Here is a 25,330-nt window from a genome sequence, read left to right as displayed (position 1 = left end):
CAACACAACTGATCTTTCAAAATCAATGCATTATCATTGCATCTGTTCGATCTGAGGCAGTGATATTCGGTGTGATATTTAACAAACTTTTATTCGCAGGGTCCAATTCAGTGTTCGAAAAACAGCACCATTGTTATTAATATAGTCATTAAAGGGAATAAGAGCCATCTTTATTGCATCTGTCTTGCATGCTGGAAACCGTTTTGTGTATAGCCTTCTTTTGTGCTTTGACTGCTTGGCTAACAATGGACCACATCGTCCTTTAACATTTTGAGCCACTTTTTGCCAGCAGCTTGTTTTTGAGGAGACATCCCCTTTGATCTCTGGTCAAAGATAGCGAGCTAAGGCTAGCATATGATCCTAAATAGCTAACTGTACTTCATGTACAGTGTAGGTCAGAAAAACATAAAAAAGGTCTATATTTCAGTGCCTGTCCTAGTTAAATGTCAACTATTGAATCTTACCCTAAGGTACATGAACAATGTTGATCCTGGATTTTATTGTTTGTGACAGTGGTGATCATAACATGATGCTTCTACCACTTGCATTGATCTGTAAACACTCACTTCCAAATTTATCTTTTTACCGGCCATATTTATTTTAAAATCTTGTATATAACTCCATGGCATATTTAATTCACTTGAATGACCAAAAGTAATCAAAATTCTCTTTGGAAAAGGTTTGCATACTCACAGGTGTCACTGTAAGACAGTTAGACTTTTTTTGTTTGTCCGAGTTAACAGTAACGGGGGGTTCTGGCTTAACAATAGGTCAGTTGTATAAAAGTCTAGTTAGTTTTAAACTCACTATAAGCACACTGCTCAGTAAAACTAATCTATCAGAATATGTAATCCTTCAGACACCAGATAAAAGCTATGCAACAAAGCAGGACAGAAGTTCTGATATGACATCACATCTGACAAGGGTGACTGAAACTGTCTTGAGAGACCTGTCTCAATGACAGACATGACTTTACATGCTTCTCGGCAGCTTCTTTGCTGTCTGTGCCTTTGGTACATCTGTATGCATCTAGCATGACATCTTTTCTGAACTATTCTAAAGTTTGCTTAACTTGGATTAAAGCACTTTGCAGTAGATCTGTTATTTCTAAATAGACACACACAGCCAAAACTTGAGTTCTGTGTCCACACTGGAGGAAACATGCTGACATCTTTGCATTATCGTTTTTTTGTTTTGTTTTGTTTTGGGGTTTTTTTAAACAGCACATTCAGATGTTTGACAAAGCATATCAAAACAAAGAGGTAATTTATCAAGCAGGATGAATGCAATGTACTTCTTTTCCTCAGACATTGAAAGACTATAAAGAAGTAGGAGCAGGATGCTGGACACATAATTAAACTCCACTGAACAAAATGCACTGATATAGTGTCTAAACATAAGTCAAGACTGCATCTGCATTTTTGCTGATGACCATTTTAATAAGCATAAAATAATGGTTTTCCTGCTGATTCACAATCAAAATAAGACTTGTTAAATGACACCACAAAAAAAAGAGTCAGAAGACAAACTGCAGTCAATACATTCAAACCATTAGATTCAGGAGAGATTACAGTATGTTTTGAGGGGCATAGAGTTGTAGAGTTTAGAGTGGAGCTTGTCTACCCAAAATTCACACCTCCATGTACGGTTAGTAGACCCGTTCTGGCAGGGTCAAGTATGGTTCTTGGACCTGATTTACCGCCTAAACTGCTCAGTCAGGGAGTTCATTGAGGAAGTTCTGGGTTGAAGTGAAGTCTTTACCACCTCAGCTGGGAGACCAGAAGCTATGAGCGACCAGAACAGGGCTGCTAACAGTAAGCAAACACGTCTCGGCGCACACTCATCAGAACTCCCGGAAGCAGAGTGATTGGGAGAAAAGTGTCCAGATGAAGCCGTGGCCAGGTCTGTACTATAGCATCCAGTCCCAGGGGGGCTGCAGGAGCTAGAGAGAAGCAGAAGGGACATTGCGCATTCAGATGACTCGCAAAGAGGTCCACCTATGCCTGATTTCTCTATATCTGCTTCAGACGAATCCACTCCACGGGCCTCAGCCCCTGCCTCAACAAGGCGTCTGCTTCCACATTCAGACAGCCAGAAATATGAATTATGAAATATGAATAGGAATTTTTTCTGACTCCACAGGAGGATCTGGCGTGCCAGTTTAAACACTGGCCATGAATGCAGACCGCTGTGTTGTCAGTGCGCACCAACATGATGATTTCTCAGGTCTGAGAGAAAGTGCTTCAATGCTCGAAACACGGCCAGCATCTCAAGGCAATTGATGTGCCATGTAAGATGGCGACCAATCCACAGACTGCGAACTGAGCGGCCTCTCATGACAGCCCACCAACCAGTGAGGGACGCATCCGTTGCTAGTATCATGCGGCAACAAGGAGCCCCGAACACTGGGCCTTGATTCAGAAATCAAGGTTTCCTCCACATATCTAAGGCTCGCACACATCGTTGGGAGACCTTGATTTTGTGAAGAGGATTTCCCCTCGGGGAAAACCCCTTGGTCTCGAGCCACCACTGTAGGGCTCTCATGTACAGCAGGCCAGAGGGTATCACGCTGGACGATAGCTGCCATCAGACCCAGCAACTTCTGAAACTGCTTGACAGTGAGTGAATGGCCTTCTCTCACTCTCTTGACTGAACTGAGAATTGACTCAAATCGAGCAGGAGACATTCGTGCCTGCATAGTCGAATCCCACACCATGCCTAGATAAGTGGTCCTCTGACCCAGAAAATGCACAGTCTTTTTGGTGTTCAGTCTCAACCCCAAACATCTGATATGATCTAGAATGACATCTCAATGTCAGATCACTTCACTCTCCGACTGAGCTAATTATCTAATTAGCTCAGTCAGAGAGTGAAGTGATCTGACATCGTGACAAACCAGTCCTTGGACCTGATTTGTGACACAACTTGTTTCAGTGTGAGCATCTTGAACTTCAGCTGTCTTCAGTTGCCTGAGATCTAAAATGGGCCTCCATCCTTCTTGGGAACTATAAAGTACCGGCTGTAGAACCCGGACTCCTTTCATGAGGAGGAACCACCTTGATGGCCTCCTTCCTCAAGAGAGTTACTACTTCTTGTTTCATCACCAGAGCCTGCTCGGGGCCAACCAGAGTGGGTGTGCGCTGCTGAAACACAGCAGAGGAAACTCAAATTGATAACCTCTCTCTACAGACTGCAGGATTGAGACAAATTTGGTAGTAGATTCCATGCTGCTAAATGGTTTACTATGGGGACTGGTTTTCAGATTCAGAGCGTGGACACGCAGGAGGCATTCCCATAGCATTTTGGACACAGTTCAAGTTCCCAAAAGGAACTACTTTTTACAACTAAATGAAAGCTGTGCACCTTTTGTGGCCATAAGGGGTCTCAAATTCGATAAATGTAGTTCTTAAATTCCACTATGTGTGTGACTGTGTGTGACACAGGACCTGAATGTCAAGGATGGGTGGCTGATTGTGACCATTAATGTTAACATTGTACCAAGTCACCACAAATAAAACAATGCATGGGAAACAGCTTTGGTGTGTTAGTTGCAGTAGCATAAGCTATTGTAAACAAGCTAACATTAACAAAGATAAGTAACATTTGAATCACTAACATAGCAGATTCATCGAAAATTACATTGTTAATCAGCTTTTTTGGCCACAAATAATTAATTAATTAATCAGCATCAACTACATTAAAGAGAATCTCTTTATTTAAAGTGAATAAAATACCCTACTTACTGGAGTTAGACAACTACTAATGAACTGAGCCGCAGCCACATACCAGACTTGTATATGTGTAGCACAGGTGAGATGAACTGGGAAAGCCGGCAGTAGGCCAAACCACTGTGGGGACAAGAAGGGGAAATCAACTGTTTCCAAATGCATTTTTTGCATTTCTATTCCTTTTTCTACTTACACAGTTATTTTGGTATATAAACATATATTTCTCACAATAGACACCATTTTTAAATGATTTCAGGGGAAGGACAACCCTTGGATTGGGAGGAGTCACCTGGTTTGAGGAATTGATTTTTTTTTTCATTAAGCATCAAGTTTGCACTCTTAAAATTTAAAATGCATACATTTACAAAATAAGTCTATAGTGGAAATAATAAATACACGGTCCATGTAATACAAATATTAATATTCTAAAGTGTTAAAAAAGGTAAGAAAGTACTGTTCAGTTCCTGGTGAGCAGTGAATTGGGCCCTTATTTCAAGAGACCAATCTACTTCGAGTATTAAAACGAGCCAATGCACATTGGCATGCACTGATTGCATCCAGCTGCAGATGATCACAGAGGGAGTATAAACAGGAAGCTGGTGCAGTACATATTCAGTGTTTTCCTTTATAGCTGAGTAAGATGAAGATCTTGCCAGATCAGCATCTATTGGGTGTAACTGTATAGGATACGGATCCAGAAATGGTGGCTATGCTTGCCTGGGCCACCGAGAGGATTGGGCTCAAGTGGAAACCTCCACCGTGTCCTGGTCGGTTGAGATTCAATTGTGTATAAATACTACTACCACTTGGTAGGGCAAACCATTTCTCCCCTCTTGATCCTATAGGCACTCGTCGGCTCTGTTCGGCAATGCTTTTGTGGCTTGTGGAGAAGCTGCTTCCACCATACATGCTATGGCATTATTGCAGGTCACTCAGTCTAAGGTACTGGTAAGCTCTGCACCACAACAGACCTTACACTACAACCCACAAAGGTTACCACATGGTCACTGGAACATGCGACATCTACCATGATGAGCACCATCTGTGGTTGTGTCTGGCCAACATGTGTGAGACAGACAAGACACGACTCTTAATGGTGCTATGTCCCAGACTGTCGTGGCTCAGAATGACAGACTGAAAGGAAATGTCTGTTACGTATGTAACCCTCATTCACTAAAGGAGCTGTACCACCGCTGAGCACCCGGGTCACCAGCTTGGCTTCTTAGCGAAGACCTAAATATGTGCTGTCTGAGCTGCCTGTTTATACTCACTCCTAGGAAAAAAGAAGCCTAAGCCTACAATGACAATAAGCAACAGTAAAAGTTAATCAAATTAATTGTGAAAGCTGTTTCTAATTGCTCAAAATACTAAGTCAGTATATTTAAAATGTATCTGTAACGTTGTAAGAATTAACAACCATTTCTGCAATCGTAGCAAAGATAGAGTTGAGAACGGCCATTTATATCAGCTAAAAATGACATTCACTTAAGCTATATTAAATGTTTAACTGTATTAAGAATATGAATTAGGAAAATGTTTTTGTGGTTCCTATGACCTATAAGTCTATTAATAAAACAAATTTGTATAGGCAAATTTTAAACATGTAACTTTTCTTAAAATTAAGATGGCTGACCTAAATATATAAAGGTTAACCTCTTGTTTGTGGTTCGATGTTTTTCATTTTTTTTTTTTTTTATGTCAGTGAAGACAAACCCACTTAAGTTAAAGAAAGAAATTAAGCATTAAGTAGTAATATAATAAAATGCATATATTAAAAGTTGAAATTCAGTTAAAATCAAGTGTTTTCACAATGTTTTGTTGAATTGTTTAATAAATGAAACATTGCTGAGGGTACTTAAATATGGATTGTAAATGGCCAAAAATTGCGTTTGTTCACATACCTTTGTTTCATTCTTTTGAAAGCTGTAAAACAGATTGAGAATTGATAGGCTGCAGTTCTATGAATGTTTTGCCCTCCAGGTCTTTGAGTCGGCCAGCCTATTTTGCCAATTTGTACTGTAAACTTTCTGGCCTCTAAAATTAAAAATCTTCAGAAAAATTCACATTTCTGACAAGCAATATAATCTAGAATTAAGCCTGAGCCTGGTTTCTCCTAAGGTTTCTTTTGCCTTGCTAAATTGGGGATTTTTTACAATATTAGTATTTGTACACAATATTTACTTGTCTGCAAGTAAGAGTGAACCCATGATAAATTAAACATTAAATAAAGCAAAACAATGGGTCATAAAGTAGTCCTCAAATTCCATGGTAACACAAAATTATTTTATGCTAGATAAGAAATTATTTTGTGGAGATAAACTGCTGAATAAACTGAATGTGACAGTCCAAATAATAGTCGGAAATTACATACTGCATGTATGCAATTGGACATTATCTTGAATTGATTGATTAGTAGATGTTATTACAATGTGTGTTATAATTAATATCATGAGTGTGCTGTTAAACAAGTATGGTCCCAACACTGAGTGACCATGTAACTCAGGGAAACAGTCTAGACTACTAGCTAATATCTCCAACAATTTGTTGTCATATGGTTATGGAGTACATTAAGGTGTAGTACAGGAAATGACCAAGTGCGTCTCTGTCCAGCGGGGGTTCACAGAAACAAGTTGGTTAAGGAATTCTTTAGCAAGAACCACTAATGAAAATAATGAGCAGGTAATGTCAGAATTGCAATGGCTACACAAGAGACTAGAGGGAAGGACTCTTTTAAAGGAGGCTGATTTTCACAATGTGGATGTACTAGCTTTCCATTCTGAAGCTACATGGAATGTGAAACTTTATGTTGTGCTCTTTGGTTTGTACATAACACTAGACAAGACAAATGACAAGCTCCATCAATCAAACCAGACTCTGGTGCCTAGCTGTGAAACATATCTGGGATTTAGAGGAAGTTAAGCATCTAACTGATGTGGTTTTCAAACTGCAGAGCTGACAGGCCGTTTATGACCTTTGCATGGCATTCCATCTTTCTCCAGTGAGACCTGTTTTCCTGTATCAAGGCAACACATTGGAACACTCTGCAAGTAGGAAAAACACATTTGCCCTAAAACCATCTCTTAGAGCCAAACAGAGTCAACTTTATTTGAGTTAGGGGATTGTTAACATAGTCTGCTTTTTTAAGTTGCCAGAAGCTTGATTTGCCTGTATAAATAGTAGGTCCCTAATCACACGTGGAGGGGACAGGCAGCTATTTACCCTCTTCATCAGTGCCACATCGCACAGCTGACACTTTGACGGATGGTGCAACAAGAACAATGAATTGGATTGTTTCACATGAGAGTACACCAGTAAACCAGTCGCATCACTTTTAACAAACTGACAATGTAGATTGATTGGACCACAACATCTCTGGCACCCACTTTCTGGAGACTCGGAACATCACTGAATGGCTCTGCTTTCATGGAGCAACTTTCTGTACATGTGGTAAGCAAAACTCTTGAGAATCGATCACTTTTGAGCAGACCCACTCAGAATGTGTGCACCAAAACACAAACAAACTGCAGATTCTACTAGCCAGGATTTTTATCTCTTGTGTTAAGTACATATTGGTAACATGGTTTTGCATAATTCATAATTGGCTTTCTTCCTAAATTGGTAGCCAGTGAGATGCTGATTTTTGTTAAATTAAATAAGCAGAATTGAAATGGAGTAAATTTAAAGAAAGAAAGAAAAAAACTGTTATGTACAATTTACCACATGCTGTTCACCCTGCCACTTAATATAAATAATATATATATATATATATATATATATATATATATATATATATATATATATATATATATATAAAACTTAATAAAAATGTCCTTTATTAGAAGTAGACATTTAAACATTGAATATTGAACAATGACATTTTGAGTGAAGAAACATGATTAAATAAAAAATAAACTCAGTGTACTTTCATTTTATGTACGATAGCCACAGTTACCACTAAATAATTTAACTTAAAGTCCTCAACATAGATCACAACAACAATAAATAGACTTGCCAATCAATAAATAACCAATTGATAATTTCTTTGAATATAAATTTTACCATTCTTTTTAAATAATTTTTTAAAACTATGGGACTACATCTTTCTTTATGCTTACCTGTTTATTCATGAAAATGTAGATGATAGGATTGATGACCGTGCTTGATTTCGCTAAGATGGATGGCACTATGCTAGCCTCCACAGTCACCAGTCCTGGGGTTCCAAAAGTGGCTAGCAAAGCCATGATCCCATAAGGCAGCCAGCAGAGTAGATAGAAGATCACCATGGTGATCACCATGAGTAGAACCCGGTGCTCTCTTTGCATGGCTCATGGGGGTGTTCACACCACTGACCTTCATAATCAAGGAATAGAATGAGATGGGCTATCAGTAACACTGTTAGGCAATATTTGTAAAACAGATCTAAAATTATTATTAGCATAAAATTATAGCACATTACACTGGCCAATAATATTACAGTGTAAATCAAAACAGCATACATTTTTCATTTATCACAATCTTGTACAGCATGAAATGTGACTGAAAAGCATCTGTTAAGTTAAGAAGACATGGTCAAGTGGATAGAAGTTGGATGTTAAGTCTATTAGCATTTCTCTGTAAAGTCTAGAACACTGCTGACTAAGAAATCTTCCTTTTACTTAGTTGCCCCAGGGGATCAATAAAGTATTAATCAAGAGCAATTCAGTATCCTCTCATGAACTGCTCAACAACTCTAGATTGAATGCTAAAGGCTCAGGGACTTTCAGGGCTGTTTATGTACCAAGGGTAACACAAGTAATTTCACTTTTCATCTAGGCGATTTAATTCTGTAAAACCTGACATCTGTCTATGTAATCTATCTAACGATCTGTCTATCTGTCTGCCTAATATGTAAATAATAGACTTTTAATTAAACATTTTAACTTTTAGACAGCTGTTATCCCTATAGTATGATATAGAGTATGGAGCTCATGGAAAAAACATGACCATATCACATTTTAGAATGTTATCAGATCTAATAATATATATATCGGTAGTTGACATATCAGTGGCGTTACAGCAAAATCAGCAAAATGGTGTTTGCTATTTCACACCATAGGACCAATTTTTATTCGTCAACACATATACAAGTCAAATTAAATGCTTTGACAATAAACAAACTCTTATTAAACAATGGATTTTTTTTGAAAGCACAAAACACAGAACTGATCAGAACTCCTCCTGCCATACACAGCTATCCCTGAACACAAGACAAATATACAAGCTTGTTCGAATGCTTTCGATTTCTTGAAATAATAATATCTGACTTCTAATTAAAACCTCTTTATGTAGGGTTCTCACATTAATCACCCTTGTTGTGACTGAGCACAAAGAGAGAGGAAGGAAGGAAAGTAGACGGACAGACAGGCTAATGGATTGAAAGAAGGCTAATTAAACATCTGAAGCACTGTGAGAAAACAATAAAGTAATTGTGTTCACCATAGGTCACATATTGATCATTGTATCATAATTACCAACCACCATGTGTTAATGAGTAGAGATTAAAAGAAATTTTAGATGTGCATCTCACCCTCCATTGTTAGTTTACACAAGGAATAGTCACTTATAGTTAACTATTGTAATATCCTCTCCTATCACTGTCCCAGATACAGATCCAGATGTACAATGTGAGTGGGAGATTTAGTGAATGGGTGTGGCTTCAGAGTTTCGCTGGCAGTGTGTAATAAAATCAAGCTACACTATCTCATCATTGCTGTAATAAAGTAAATGAAAGCCAAACACAGACCAACCCCCTTCTAGACTTCACTTTCCCAGCACTACACCATCTGAACAGAGTAGTAATATTTCAGTAGATTCCACTCTGCTCACTCGGTCCGTTTAGGGTCACTGGCTAAACCCAGATTGTTCTTTGTAATATGCTGCTTTGAAAATTAATCAAATACTGCTTTAATGAAGCTGAAAGCTGCATAGCCTAAATGCACAGTAAACACAGATAACAGTAAAGCAGATGAAACTGAAAAGTAGTTGTGACTGTAGCCATTGTTCCCTGAGAAGGGAACAAAACGCTCCACTGATGATGATGCTATGTGAACATTTCCATCTGATTTTGTCTGAAACACTTGAATCACAATGTCACTTGTGAAACATCGCCCTATAATGAGTGACAGCGTACTGTGAAAGCTATATAAGATACCCAGAACAAAACATTAGTGCTTCTATTAATCACGGGCATGCTGAAATGCTTGCTTAGCTGACCTTGTGAAAGCTCTCAGTGACACAGTTGACTGTGAAGGTGTTATGAATGGTTTTTAGTGAATTGTATGGTTTTAATAAAAGAATGGTTTAACAATATAATATTTTTTTTTTTTTTTTTGTCCAGGCAATAAAAGTCAATATTTTGGATCTCACTGACCTCTTCAAAAATAAGTTCAGATCTGTTCCCAACAAGACAACTGAAAAATTTCATGTGATACACATTTTAATTCAAATGAACTACAGTTAATGTACCTAATTTCAGTCTGAAATAAAACATTCTTATTGCTTGAATGTATTTATTTATTTTTACCTTAGAGCTGTTTCAATCTCTCCAATCATGCTGTGAGGAAAACAGTCTAATCAATAAGAATAACACCTTTGGTCATGTGCCCATTGCTGCTGTTGCAGAAAATTATAGGAACTCACATATTATGCTCTAAGCAACAGTCAATAGTAGAGGATGAATTTGGACTCTTTCTCTGTAATTTTGCTTTTGGTTTTGTTTGACAGACATCTTAACAAATAAAAAAATCAGATATAGGCTGTTTAACTTCATTATGCTAAGCAGGAGTCAGAAATAGAAAGTTGTGCAATGTTGTTTCTGTGTGTGTATTAATTGTAACACCTATTTTGACCAATATCAGTTCTAGAATAATAAAGTAAATAATAAAAAATACAGTTAGCACTTAGCTATGTTACATTTCTACTTTTATGTGTGTCCCACCTACTGTCAGAGAGTGAAAAATCATTTTCATTCAGCCCATCTCTCTCTCTTTTCCACACTGCTCTGGATAGATAAATCCAAACATTCATGACAGAGTGAACATGCTTTTTGCATATCCAACCAACTGTATCTATGTTCGCTGCCTGTATTACTGTGGGCATTTTGAGCCAGCAGTCTCTATAAAAATAAAGTAAAAATTCTGTTTTGTTTCAGACTTTACAGGAAAAAAAAAAAAAAAAAAAAACTTGTTTTGTGCATTATCTACTAGTAATGTCATTTTTATATGGAATCCATACAGTGTTTTGTTATGGACATTGGAAGTTCACTGGCTTTGGAGTTTAGGGAAGATTAATGCCTTATCAGCAGACCCAGGTGGTATTTTGCAGATGGCTTTTGGCTGATTTTTGGGAAATAGAATGGATAGTAAACATGGTGATACGTTTTAATATGAGTACCATGCCCTTACTGGTAAAACATAATTAAATTATGTAAAATATAAAATATGCTAAGTTCAGTGCATATGGGAAAAACTAATTGACAGGCACTGCAATATTAAAAATCTGCAGAGTTTTCTCATGAATTCTGTAGGTGCTTTGAGAGTAAAAAAACATACACAGACAAAAACAAATGAAACCCTGTGGCTTACAGTAGTATTTTTACCTCTGATCCACCATAAAGTCTTCCTGTCCTGAGAGTGACAAGACTTCTTCTTTTTTGCTTCACGGCAGATAGACTTAAAAGTTCTTTTGTGCTACCTATCTTTCAAACTGATCATTGAAAATCTCTAATTAACCTACCAACCCACATTCAAGAGTCTTCATAGAACTGCGTGTTCATTTCCATCCACCCTCACGCGTGACATGTCAACATGCTGTGCAATTTTAGACGCTTTGCAGAAGCCATCTGCTGCACAAACTCTTTCAATCAGAAGTCAGTATCCCTATGCCCTACTCTTCTCATTATTGTTTAAATATTGTCTCACTGTGTCTTATTTGTTATTTAACATTTTATAACTGAATGTGCTTACACTCGCTTACACTTAAATCATATTTCTATTACTGACAAAAAGATTTTGTATCACATTAAAATAAAGAGAAATATAATCAGCCTATTCTACTTACCTCTGTATGTGAAGTCAAAATTAAGCCTAACTTCCCAGAGGTGTAAAAAAAGTTGTATAAATACTGTTATATTTTTTATGCAGAACAATTGTTTTGTGTCTTAAGATATCAGTGTATCACTGTGAGCCGAGGGTTTAATTAAATTTTTTTACAATGTATGTTTTGACTCTCAAAGTGTAATGCTAGGTAGTTAGCTAAAACACTGCTGATTGAATTATGATTGAGCACTGGCTATTCTCAGTCAAGTGAATATAACACAAATCGCATTTACAGAATTGATATTGGTTAGTGGTTTCATCAGTTAGTATGCTATTGGGGATCTGTAAAATAACTCATGAGTCAAGAGCACAATCTTGTCAAACACATTTTATCCTCTTGAGCCGTAAGTGGTTCAAAGAAGATGAAGAGAGGCAATATAGGGTGTTGAGAGAATATTTAGCATGCACTGGGAGTGCTGAACTTTGCCGACAGTAGTTGATTTAGATGCAGAATGCAACAGCTACATGTTTGACAGTATTTGAAATAGGGTTACTCCTGTTTTTGAAGTTGTACAGAGAAATGACATAATGCAAATCTTTCCAGCGGCACCATACATTATATGCTCCTCAAGGTTTTTATTTATTTATTTATTATTTTGATTATTTTTGCTCTATTCTAATAATAAATCATTTGGTAGATACTTAAAGTGATAAAAGTGAAGTACAAGTGTAAGTGTAATGCAAGTGCAATGTTACATTACACTATACTAATATTATTATTGGTGTTGATTATTTATTTTATTGTTAGATAATAAGCAGGAACTGTCTACTAATACTCTAATAAGTGATAGATGCAGATACTTATAGCTAGTACAAAGACTGACTACCAAAATGAATGTTACCACTTGCTCAATCAAGCCTGGGTTAGTTGGTTATTAGCTTCAGGAGTTCAAATCGGACTCAGGTTATATTAATAATATAGTAATTTTGTGATTAAAAAAGACTAGCAAAAAAAACACTAACTTTTTACAGAAACTTTTAAAATTAGCTTTGACTGGTTGCATTATAACTGTGTAAGTGGGTAAAATCACTGTGATCTTTAGATAGAGAGAAACAGATGCAGGTGATTTACATACCCAACAATCATCCCCTCTGCCACCCTAATTAATTCAATCAATCAATCATTTTTATTTATGTAGCGCTTTTAACAACACAGGTTGCATCAAAGCACTTCACCACTAATTCAAATAAAAGTTACAAATAATCAATTTAAATAAATGAGAACTTCATCTCTGTGTCTGATTAAAACCAAGCAGAATGCTAGAACAAGCCATAAGTGACTATTCCTTCAAGTTGTGCATTAAATTATTTTAAGTCACATGCTGGATTATTATTTACAGATAACATGTGTCTGCTATTTGTTGTATAAGCTATATTTAAAACTTGCCTTGTGCCATGATAAACCTGTTTCTTTGTATTTGTTTACTGACTGTTGCATGAAATTTTGAAATACAGCGTATTTTAACAGTTTGGCTATTCACTGTGAAAATTGATTTCAGATTCAGGCTCTACAGTGCCACTCAGGTCAGGTCGGGTCAGGTTAGAGATCTTGGGTAAGGGCCAGGTTTAGACTTCAGTTTAAAACTGTGCAGACCTCTAATATTGATGTCTTTTGCAGCTTTCACAGTCACACAGACTTTCACCACAATACATCTCACTGCAATTTTGTATGTATTTTATAAAGTAACTAATTTGTACAAAATTCATACAATTTGTACGATTTTGTGTTGATTTGACTAATGGGTAGTTTTAGGGGCAGGGTTAGGTGTAGGCAATTCATACAAATTGTACAAATCATAAAATGCGTATGATTAATCAAAAATATAATGAGTGAGGTTGTACTTATGAATTATGAATTAGTAATCTTTTCAAATATATACAAATAGCTATAGATCGGGCTGCCCTTACTCACCCAGCCATCAGAGTCACAAACTATTTTGCCCAGCATTCTTCATGTATCTCTCACCCTTTCTTACTCAGCTATTAAGCACACATATCACTCAGTCAGCGATTACTCTCATCTCCTAGTCATCCAAGTCATCATCTTGTCTTGGCTACCTCTCCTTGTGCATTTGCGCTTCTACAAAACCAGTTGTTCTCACTTTCCTGCCAATCCTCATTATCTCTATAGCCTAATTGTAAAAGTTGCTCCCATTCTTAAACTCAGGTTTTATCAAAAGCATCCAGATAGACTGTCTTCTGACCGGTAAGCAATTCAGTGTAGTTTGCAGTCAATACGAAGACAGATGGTATCTGAGAAAGCAAGAGAGAGTCTTCAGCAAAGGACAGGCACACAGTTGTCCTCAGGGTTCTCATTAGCCTCCAGAGCTATAACACAGATACTGCTATGCAGACAGCAACCCTGAGCTGAGTGGATGATTATACTCTAACATCCATGTAATAAGTCAAAATTAGGGTTATGGAGTGCAGAAGTAGATCAGAGGAAAAGAAATTAACTGAAACAGAGGCAAATGGACTTATGCAATCTGTGCTAGCGTCCTGGGCTAGTATCATCAGAGAGATAAAACTCCAAGTGGTAATTATATTAGACCATGTATAGACTTACCTGCTGAATACTCCTCAGAAACAGAACATGAACCCTGAGACATCAAGCCTGTACACATGCAATTTATATTTCATTAGTATGGCAGCAGGCATCTGTACAGCCTTCTGTCATTAGCTGTAGAATATTTGCGAAAACAACCTTCCAAACAAATATTTGATCTTTCAACCTCAGTCAGACACTGCTGCTTATTGCTTGAGTTTAGTTTCAGATTCTTGCCATTAATATTGTGGTTGTTTTTTGACTTGTAAAAACAAACTAAGCAAAAAAACACACTGCTGTTTGCTCAAGGAAAGACAAATAGGTTGATCCCATCATATGGATTTGCCTTTTTTGAACTACAAAGCCAATATAGTCAAACAAAAGAATGTTTTCCATTGATCTAAGTGTTTTAAACAGCAACATTATGAGACCATTTTGCCTCACACCCTCCAGAGTCCCCACTTCAGCGCTCTGCCCTTTATAAAGAGTAGACAATATAGGGATGTTCAGCGTTTCATTTATGTATTCGGTAGACACTTTTACCCAAAGTGACATTGCATTCTAGGTAAACATTTTATCGGTTCTTGCTTTCCCAGGAAATCAAAGAACCTATGACCTTCACTTTGATCTGTTGCTTTGATCTGCAGGAAGACTTCATCCAAAGCCTCACCACACTTACACAAAAGCTCAGACTAAATCAATCCACAAGATCCTCTATCAAACAAACAGAGAAATGAGGATGCTACCAAACAGAGACAAATGGGCAAGAATACAAAGAAACAACCATATCAATCCAGCTTATTTTAGTAAATCTGGTAACAATAAGTGATTTTGTACTCATTATTTTTTTACTTAATATTAGAGAAAAAGGTAGGGAAAAGGTCTGGAACAACATGAAGCTGACATGAATGAACAGATGAATGGCCAGGCTAATGTAGAGTAGTACACAGTTAATAGTGATTAAACATCTCTAATTTATATATACTTTTATAGCTTTGGATTGGATTAGACCAATGCCTTTTGTATTTCCAATACTTTTTCCTTCTAATCATAGTTTTGATTCACTTCATAGATAGATGGTTTTGGTTCATGTTTTAAAACTCTGTAAAGATTTTATTTTATTAATTTTTTCTCTTTAAATTATAGAAACAAACAAACAAACAAACAAACAAACAGAGTGCTGTAAAGGGCAGGACTTTTTCAAATCAGAGTGCTTTTAACTCTTCTTATACAGAGAATACAGAGAATTTTGAATATTTCCTATATAAACATTTACTTTATGCTCTCTGACAGGCATAAAGTACAGACAGAAACAGAGTAAAAGAGAAATTTGTCTCAGCCTTAACCATGAGTGCATACATGGACTTGCTGTCAGTCTTTTCTCTTTTAGTCTGAATGTGATGGATTACATGACCTGGATCATGTGTGTTAGCTGTCATGGGGACTTTTTCAGCCTTTGTACTTTTTGTACACAAGAAAATACAGCTTCATTTTTCTACAGCAAGAAGCCTTCATCTTTTGTAGGCATGCTCTCTATTTAATCACCCTAAACCCTATCATGTCTGTCATGCCTCTTAGCATCTCAGTTTGTGGAGGTGTCGCCCTATAAGCCAGCTGAGCAGAGGAAGTATTACCCTTCAAAAGTAAAAATACATATAAATAAAATGAAGCTTTTGAGTCATTGCCAGAAAAACAGAAAAGCCATTCTGTTGAAAAACACTGCAATCTGTGACGCCTAAAGAGCCTGTAAAGTGGTAGGAAACAGTTATAGCATCTTTCGTTCATCTATGTTGCAAAGGCACTGTAGTATATAACAAAGCCAAGAGCATCAGAACAAGCACTTATTTCAATTCTGTAATTTTGATGTCCATTTACCAAGAAATCCAAAAGCAGAGTGATTTGTATCTATTGATGCTTCAATGCACCTTATTTTTTCAAGGAAAATTGCACAACTGAAAAGAGGTAAATGCTTAGGCTGCTGCATTAGATTTGCAGACCTCCGAATTTAAAGAAATCAGAGAATAGATTTTGAGTCTTTGGATGCAGCTATTTTATATGTGACAAACTGCAAGTCTTGTGACCAATCTAATCATTTTAAAGCCATTTTCATAATATATTTGGTATATAAGCAAGCTTTTATTACTCTATATATGCATCCTCCCAGTGAAAACAGATTAAATTAATATCAGATTTACTTGCATACTTGTAGTTCTTCTCTCTTGTTAATTAGTAAATTCTCAGCAATAATCTGCAAAAAGCCTTATGTCAAAATATTTAACAAAAGACTGCATCTACCACATTAAATCTCATTCCAAAGACTGTATAATACAAATGCACTTATGCTGACATTAAACTAGCTATAATCATATTCAAAATGCTAATTATTATTCACTGGCGCTGTGTGACTCCATCATAACTTGTTAGGACACTAAAATTTTAGTAGCAAACTCATTAAAATGATGAATGCTGTTATGCTAATAAGACATGGGTGATTAATAAAGCTAAACAAATATGAATTTAGTTCAAAAAGTAAGTTCAAAACATACTGTGCAATATAATGCTACTTTAATTCTGTATTATTTCTTATTTAAAGAACTTTACATGAGTTCTCATATGTGTCCATTAATAGCTAATGAGACATAGAATCCAGTTTCAATTGTTCCTCTGGCAACAAAGGAAAGTAATTAATCCAAAACTTGCCTTGCATGGACTTTATATAATACAATGTGTGCAGTGTTGAAATGAAACAAAAATATGGCCAGCAGTGCTAAAAAGGACAAGACAGGTCTCAGATGACAGCAGTGTGCGACTATGCCAGCAAGTTCTAGAAATGATTTTTGTCTTACTAGATAAGGTGTGATTTAAGCTTAAAATTGAAGGTGAAAAACAATATAGTGATATTTTAATTGTATTTCTCAAATAAGTGGAATTGCTGGTAATACTGCACATTTTTTCAGCGCTGATAGCGCTGATTTTATGTTAAGATACAGATAGTATTAACTGCTATTAACACCAATTTAATCTGAAAAGAACTGACCCCTCAATTATAGAGCAAACAAGTTCAGTAATTGGGACACCTTCAAACTCAATCTTATTATTATTATTATTATTATTATTATTATTATTATTATTATTATTATTACGTTCAAACATCTTTTTGAGTTTGTTAAGGAAAACTAAAACTATAGTGACTTTAACTGCACAAAGATTCATTTGTAATGAAAGCTTAGTATACTAAATTAAAATAAATTAATAATTGAAAATTATCTGCTATTTAAAAATAGGTAATCCTCAGACTTTATCATAAAATTGTTAAGAAATGTCTTGCTCATCATTTTGTCAGACTAATAAAATTCAGTCAATATATTCCTCATAACCAAACAAACGAGTGTAATGCCATGCCAGCAGAGTACTGACTGGCTCCACTTCCTCTGCAATCACTTCCTGTATGGCCAGCATAAAGCCAGAGCTCACAAACTCACCCAGCTCACCCTGCCTTACTAAGCGTTCTCATTGTTCATTCTGATTGCTGTTTGTGTATGATCTCTGCCTGTTTGCTCTGTTTGATTCTGACTGATTACATTACTGACCCTCTGCCTGTTTCTGATTCTTGTCTCTCATTTGTCTAATAAAACCCTGCATATGGATTCGAACACCGCCTCAGTGCCCTCCTTACAGAATACTTCACCTACTGAGAATCCAGTGGGGACTGTCAATCTTCAAGCAGCAAGACCTGCTTCAAAGTTATCAGGAACAGCTCAACAAGCTACAGGCTGTAAACGAACATTTTACACACTTCATTCGAGCTCTGCCGTCACTCACACTTAAACCGGTAAGCTTTGCTCTACCTAACAATTTTGATGGTACCGCTTAACCAGTGTAAGGGCTTTCTATGCCAACTCCAACTATACCTAATCAGGCGACAGGCGATCAGAGGATAAGAAGTGCACATTTATCATGACTCTACTAACCAGTAGAGTACTCGATTGGGCTTCAGTTGTCTGGGACTCGATGGTCAAATCTGGTTTCGGTAGACTATTTCGCACAACAACTTCAAGAGGTTTTGAATACCCAGCCAACAGGAAGGATGTTTCCACCCAACTGATTTACATTACCCAGGGTAATCGTCCAGCGGCTGACTACGCTTATCGAGTTTAGAACTCTCACTGCTCAGAGTGGCTGGAATGATATGGCCTTTGACAGCTACCTTCTGCAAGTTTAAATTGCAAGTTACAGTCTTAGAGTTAGAGTGTAAGGGGAAGATATGTCCTTTTCAGATTTTGTCTTAACAACCATAAAGATTGATAATCCGATGCGACAGCACCCCAAGACGCAAGAACTACCAACACGAAACTACTTCCACTGTCATGCCTGTTTCCCAACAAGAATCCTTAGTCGTTGAACCCATGCAACTGAATGCTTTACGGCTATCAGAGAAGGAGAGAGAGACGGCGACTTCATAGCCTGTGTTTTTACTGCAGTGAAGCAGGTCATCGCAGCTCAGGCTCCCCACAAATCTCAACTTGCTCCCAAGGTGAATATTGAAACTTTCTCTACTCAGTAACAAGGCATTCACATTAACTTACAATGTGATGATTTATCTCTTCATCTGATCAACTCCGGGCAGCACAACCTGATAGACAGGAGACTGGTTTCAAAATTCAACATTCCCACTCAACCTGTTTTGCTTCCAAACCGGCACTCTGTATGACCACCAGTATTGAGAGCCCTCTTACTCAGAATCCCGATAATATCCCTTTATGTCACCAGGACCTTCTTGACATGTTTAGTAAAGCCAAGGCAACTCAATTACCCCCCTCATCGTCCATGGGATCGATCTCGTACCTAATGCCATACCTCCACGAAGGAAAGTTTTCCGCTCTCTCGGACTGAAAGTCAGGCCCCTCATCCTCACCAGCTGCAGCCGGGTTCTTCTTTGTTGAAAAGAAAGATGGGGGCCTGAGACCCTGCATCTGGCTGCTAGGGGTTTAAATAATGTCACAGTAATATTCCGCTACCCCCTTCCATTAGTCCAATCAGCACTAGAGCAATTGCGTGAGGCAACTATCTTCACCAAATTAGACCTTTGCAGTGTGTATAATGTCATTTGCATCAGGGAGGGCGATGAATGGAAGATGGCATTTCTCACCAGCAGGGGCAATACAAGTATCAGGTGAAGCTGTATGGGCTAGACAACACACCAGCAGTCTTTCAATCCTTCATAAATTACATCTTCAGAGACCTGATTGATCGATATGTCATTGCTTATATCATTGATTATTTCTCATTTATTCTAAGTAGAATCAGACCATACCCACCATGTAAGAACTGTTCTGTCCAGGCTCTTAGAGAACCAGCTCTATGTCAAGGCTGAAAAGTGTGAATTCCATGTCCGCAGAGGTCCTTCTTGAGTTATCATGCGAGTTATCATGAGGTGAGCATGGATAAAGGAAAGGTTCAAGCTGTCACCGACTGGCCACAACCCACCACTTTCAAGGAGCTACAAAGACCTTCTACCGCCGGTTCATCCGCAACTACAGCACTGTCGACGCCCTCTAATTTCATTATTAAAGGCCAAACCTAAGAAACTCAGATGGACTGAAGAGGCCAGTCAAGCTTTTATCACTTTAAAGGACGATTTACGTCTGCTCCTATACTGAAACATCCTAATCCTGACCTACCATTCGTTGTAGAGGTAGATGCTTCTGATTTCTCAGAGGTGCAAATCCACAGACAAATTACACCCATGTGCATTCTTCTCCAGGAAGCTATCCCCAGCAGAACGTAACTATGATGTAGGAAATAAAAAACTTCTGTCAATGAAAGCAGCTCTGGAGGAGTGGAGACACTGGCTAGTGGTGGCCAAGCACACCTTCCAAGTGATTACAGATCACAAAAACCTTGAGTATATTGAGTGTAAAGTGCCTGAACCCTCGCCAAGCCCGCTGGTCCCTTTTCTTTACTCGTTTGTTTCACGGATACCTACCGGCCTTGCAGCAAGAATGGAAAAGTGAATGCTCTCTCCAGACGCTGCGAATCCTACAGTAACTCTACTGACCATGTGCCTATAATTCTCCCCTCAGTTATCTTGGCCCTCATCTCATGGGATCTTATGGAGAAGATACAACAAGCCCAGCAGAAAAAACTAGTTCCAGAGAATTTTCCTCCTAACAAATAGTATGTTCCTGCAAATCTTCATCTGCGAAGTGATTCAGTGGGTCCATTCGTCCTTTGCCTGGACACCCAGGCATATCTCGAACCATCCAACTAACTCAAAACTCCTTCTGGTGGCCCCATATGTCAATGTGGAAATCACCAATTATCTAAAATCATGCCAAGTCTGTGCACAGTCCAAGACCCTAAGGTACTACCCTCCGGACTCCTTATGCCATTGCCCATTCCCCAACGGACCAACCCCATTAGACCACTTTACCACCATACTAGTTATTATAGATCAGTTTTCCAAGTCTTGTCATTTAGTACCCCTCAAGGGGGTCCCCACAGCCATTGAAACAGCTCTAGCACTATTCCACCAGGTTTTTCGGATCTAAGGTATCCCAGAGGACATAGTCAGTGACCAAGGTCCCCAATTTACTTCTTAGGTCTGGAAAGCCTTCTGCAAGCACCTGGACATTAATGTGAGCCTAACCTCAGGATATCACCCGCAATCCAATTGTACGGCTTAACCAAATAAATCGGATGTTATCTGAGAACTTATTGCAATCGAGAGCAGCATCGGTGGTCTAAGTTCCTACCCTGGGCTGAGTACGCTCAGAACTCACTTACCCAATCGTCCACTGGCCTCACCATCTTCCAATGTGTGTTAGGATTCCAGCCTCCCCTGTTCCCATAGTCAGGTGAACCATCCTCAGCTCCTGCTGTCGATGATTGGATTTGTCGTAGTGAGGGGGGTGGGATACTGCTTACATTCGTCTCCAGAGAGCCATTCAAACTCAGGAACTCCAGGGCAATCAACGACTTTGCCCACATCCTCCCCTACCAACCTGGAAAACGGGTCTGGCTCTCAACCAGGGACATCAAACTGCGGCTGCCCAGCAGGAAGCTCAGTCCCAGGTACGTGGGCCCATTTAAAATTATAGAAAGAATTAATGATGTAATGTACAAACTTGAGCTTCCTGCTAACTACCGTTTCTCTCCGTCCTTTCAAGTATTGGAGCTGACCCGGCCATGAAGCCCCAGAACCACCTCCACCTCTAGATATTGATGGACAACCTGCGTATCAGGTGCGTGAGTTGCTGGAATCTCAGAGAAGAGTGGGTCAGCTCCAATACTTAAAAAGTTACGGACCTGAGGAGAGAGCGTTGATAGCCGCCACAAGACATCTTGGATTCCTCTTTGACCCCGGAGTGTCATCAAGCCAGACCCGACTATCCAGCATCATGACCACAGGGGCGTCCCACTCGAGCTCAGGAGATTCTGTAACGCCACACCAGCAAAGGGAGCCGTCACCGGAGTACTGCCTCGGTTCCACTTCCTCTGAAATCAGGCCAGCATAAAGCTAGAGCTCACAAACTCACCCACACAAAGTATTGCCAGCTCACCCTGCCTTACTAAGCGTTCTCATTGTTCATTCTGGTTGCTGTTTGTGTATGATCTCTGCCTGTTTGCTCTCTCTGCCTTTGATTTGCCCTTTGCTTTGTTTGCCTGATTGGACTGTTCACCTGTGTATCGACCCATTTCCTGCTAACCAACCACGTCTCTGGAATTGCCCTGTAACCTGGTAACCAATTCTGACTGCCTCACGCACTGACCCTCTGCCAGTCTCTGATTCTTGTTTCTCGTTTGTCTAATAAATCCCTGCATATGGATTCGAACACCGCCTCAGTGCCCTCCTTACAACGAGTCTTTGCAGAAATAATAGTCTGAAAATAATCATAATTTGGTCATAACCAAACAAACCCACCATGTTCAAATTAACATATTTTTGCTATACAGAAATATCTGAGAAGCACATACTTATTTATTTAAGCTCAAAAGACCTTTAAAAATGTCAAGGCCTATATTTGTAATGCTTTTTAAACCTAATTAATAAAATGGGTCCCACTTCATTGGTGGCCTTAACTACTGTGTACATATATTTAAATTATTAATTTGGTACAATGCACTTACATCATATTAATACATGTAATTAATTTATGTAATTACACCTATTTGGATTACATACTGCACATGGATATGTTTAATAGCTGTGAAGCATCTCAACACAATGCTCAGATTAGACAAAAGTTTAACTACACTTTAACTGGAAAAGCCTACCAATAATAGCCTGTAGCTTGAAATTAATAACTACCTGTTTATACATGCTTTAATAGTGCATATGTGCAAGTGGGTCAGATGGAACATTTGATAATCAGCTCAAGTCACTGCCCTGATTCCTTGTGCAGCTCCATAGGAATTCTGATTGATACTCCCTAAGGGAGTTGCAAGAAAGTTAATAATGACATCATATACACCAAATCCCAGCAGTCTCATACCGAAATTTACAAGGACCACTTGTCAACAGCTGTGCCTTCTTACAAATGCCAGACTGTTCTGTAGGTTTTCTGAGTACTTAATTTTAAAACTGGTTGTGTAAGAAAGGACTGTATGTTTTTTAGTCAAAACAAAGTAGGCAGACACCCTAAATCAATTAGCAAGGCCTCAGTGACTAATTTCACAAATATCTGGCAAAAGGCCAAGGACCCACATGATGATCAGATGCAAGATTAACATCAAATTACAATCAGAGACTCGATTCAGCCCCTCTGCACAAAGGATCTTGCGATGTGAGGTTTTGTTTGATTGCTGCAAATTAAGAGAATTATAGAACCTGGAAGCTGGAAGTAGACTTTTTGTAATGTGCAGAGAGTTAAACTTGAATCACCCATATGAGCAAGAGTTGCTTCTCATTCCCATTATTGTCTCAAACAGCCACAGTATTCTACACGAACATTTAAGGCTGGTTCACAGCAAGTATGATAACAATAAGGATAAAGAAATCAAGAGTTAATTTGCAAAAAAAAAAAAAAAAAATTAATGCCACTTTAAAAAAAACTGAGCTGATTGCATTATTCTCCACATATAGCACAATCTCCTAAACAGGTTTGGCAAAAAAAGATGGTATTGTCCACTTTCAAGGCGTGGAAAATTCCTGTTTTATTACAGTACCCTACAAGCTCCCTCGTTTTTGAACAGGAGCCGATCAATTTTAGTGGATCAGCACACTGAAAGGCTACTTTCACTTTGAAAAGCCACACTAGCTGAAAGGACATAGCTGACTAAATGTGATCAAGAATTAATAATTTCTACCTCTTTTTTAAAGTAAAAAAGTCATTTTCACTGAACCTTGCAAAAGCTATGTGTATTGCATGCAATCACACCCATACAATAGACTTTAAATTAACTTTAATTTTGTAAACATTTTGCAAACGTTACATCATTCAAATGGTTTGTGACTGCAGTAGTCATATCTAAAACTATTGGCGGTTTCTCACCATAGGAACTTACAAATGTGTCACAACTTCATTTGGGGGTTGGATGAGAGATAAAACCGCAGATGGTGTGCACTGCTTGACATGATCATCTGGCTCTCTGCTCTTGTGAAAAAGTGTTTACAGATCAACACACAGCATCACAATTTCAGCCTTGGACATTGCTTCAGTCCTCTCCAGATGAAGGATTTTATTAGTAAACCAATTAACCCTCGTATAAGCTGTTTTTGATGGATGTAGAGATATATTAATAAACTTATCCTGCATCTGGGAACATTAAGTATTCTCTTTTTAGCCATGTTTAATTATACAAATACATGGAATGGAGTTTAAATGCACATTCATCTAATTCTTATCTTTGCTCATAACCAGGCTACTGAATTAAAGCCATTTCTATCTTTTGCATTAGTGTGTCTTAAGGAAATGTGCGTGTTATATTCACAAACAAACTTGCAAACATTTTAATTGTCATGATTTTTTTAATAGCCATGATTTTTAACAAAGAATCCCACAACAGATGGTAAGGTCCAAAATTTGATCTCACCATCATCACGTCAGTCTAGAATTACACTAGACAGACAACCTAAAACCATGATAGGACTGTGGCAACTTAATATGTACTGTAATATCCATTGCCCATCATGTTTGGCCCCTTGCAACTGAGAAGACTCAGAAGTGTGATGAGGCACCCTGACACAAATCATTTTCAATGAAAGTGGTAGGTGGAATTTAGAGCAGGCACAATCTCATAAAACTGCTGTGAATGTGCAATAGATAAGTGGAATGTCTGAGAGCTGCAAGGCTGCCTACAGATATTGTCTATCACCAGGGTTTGCTGCTTAACTTTTGGTTTTATTTGGTTTGGATACATTTATAGTACACTGCATGTAAAATTATTTTTGCTTTGTCGGATTTGTATATAGTTCTATCATAGATATCTCGATGCCGCAGTCTGTTGTCAAAGGCCAGTTCCAGAACAATCTATTGCCATGTAAGGCTTATTTGGCAAACTGCAAATTCAAACTATTTTCCTTTCAAGAAACAGTCAACTGCCATCTGAATAAATATTTTTGATACAATTTGCTTACAAAGACATTCCGCTTGAACAAATCACAGGAAATGATTTGAGAGATGAAGCTATCAACCATTATGCCAGCAATTTCTGCCGAACAAAGTGAGGAGTAAGACACAACATAATTGAATGTAAATTACAGGCATGGGGCACTGGCTTTATTGATGAGATATGGATGATGGGACATAGCAATGTGCACACTGTCAGCAATTGAAAACCTTCCTCAAATTGATTACAATGAGTCAAGTTCCTGACACAACCAGTACTTCAAATGTCACTCACTCTTAAAAAGAAACCATGTACTAAAGGATCTCTCACAGGTGGATAATTTATCTTTGCCTCAGTGTGTCAGTCAAAGC

At 38.1% G+C, this 25,330-nt stretch overlaps 1 pseudogene; it reads right to left on the bottom strand.

Annotated features, from left to right (window-relative positions):
• Nucleotides 1–25,330, bottom strand: part of LOC122324347 — a 52,236-nt pseudogene that overhangs the window by 9,429 nt on the left and 17,477 nt on the right.

The sequence above is a fragment of the Puntigrus tetrazona genome, chromosome 2 (assembly GCF_018831695.1).
Source record: "Puntigrus tetrazona isolate hp1 chromosome 2, ASM1883169v1, whole genome shotgun sequence".
Lineage (NCBI taxonomy): Eukaryota > Metazoa > Chordata > Actinopteri > Cypriniformes > Cyprinidae > Puntigrus > Puntigrus tetrazona.
Note: the sequence above shows the minus strand (reverse complement) of the source record. Positions and strands in the feature narration are given on the sequence as shown.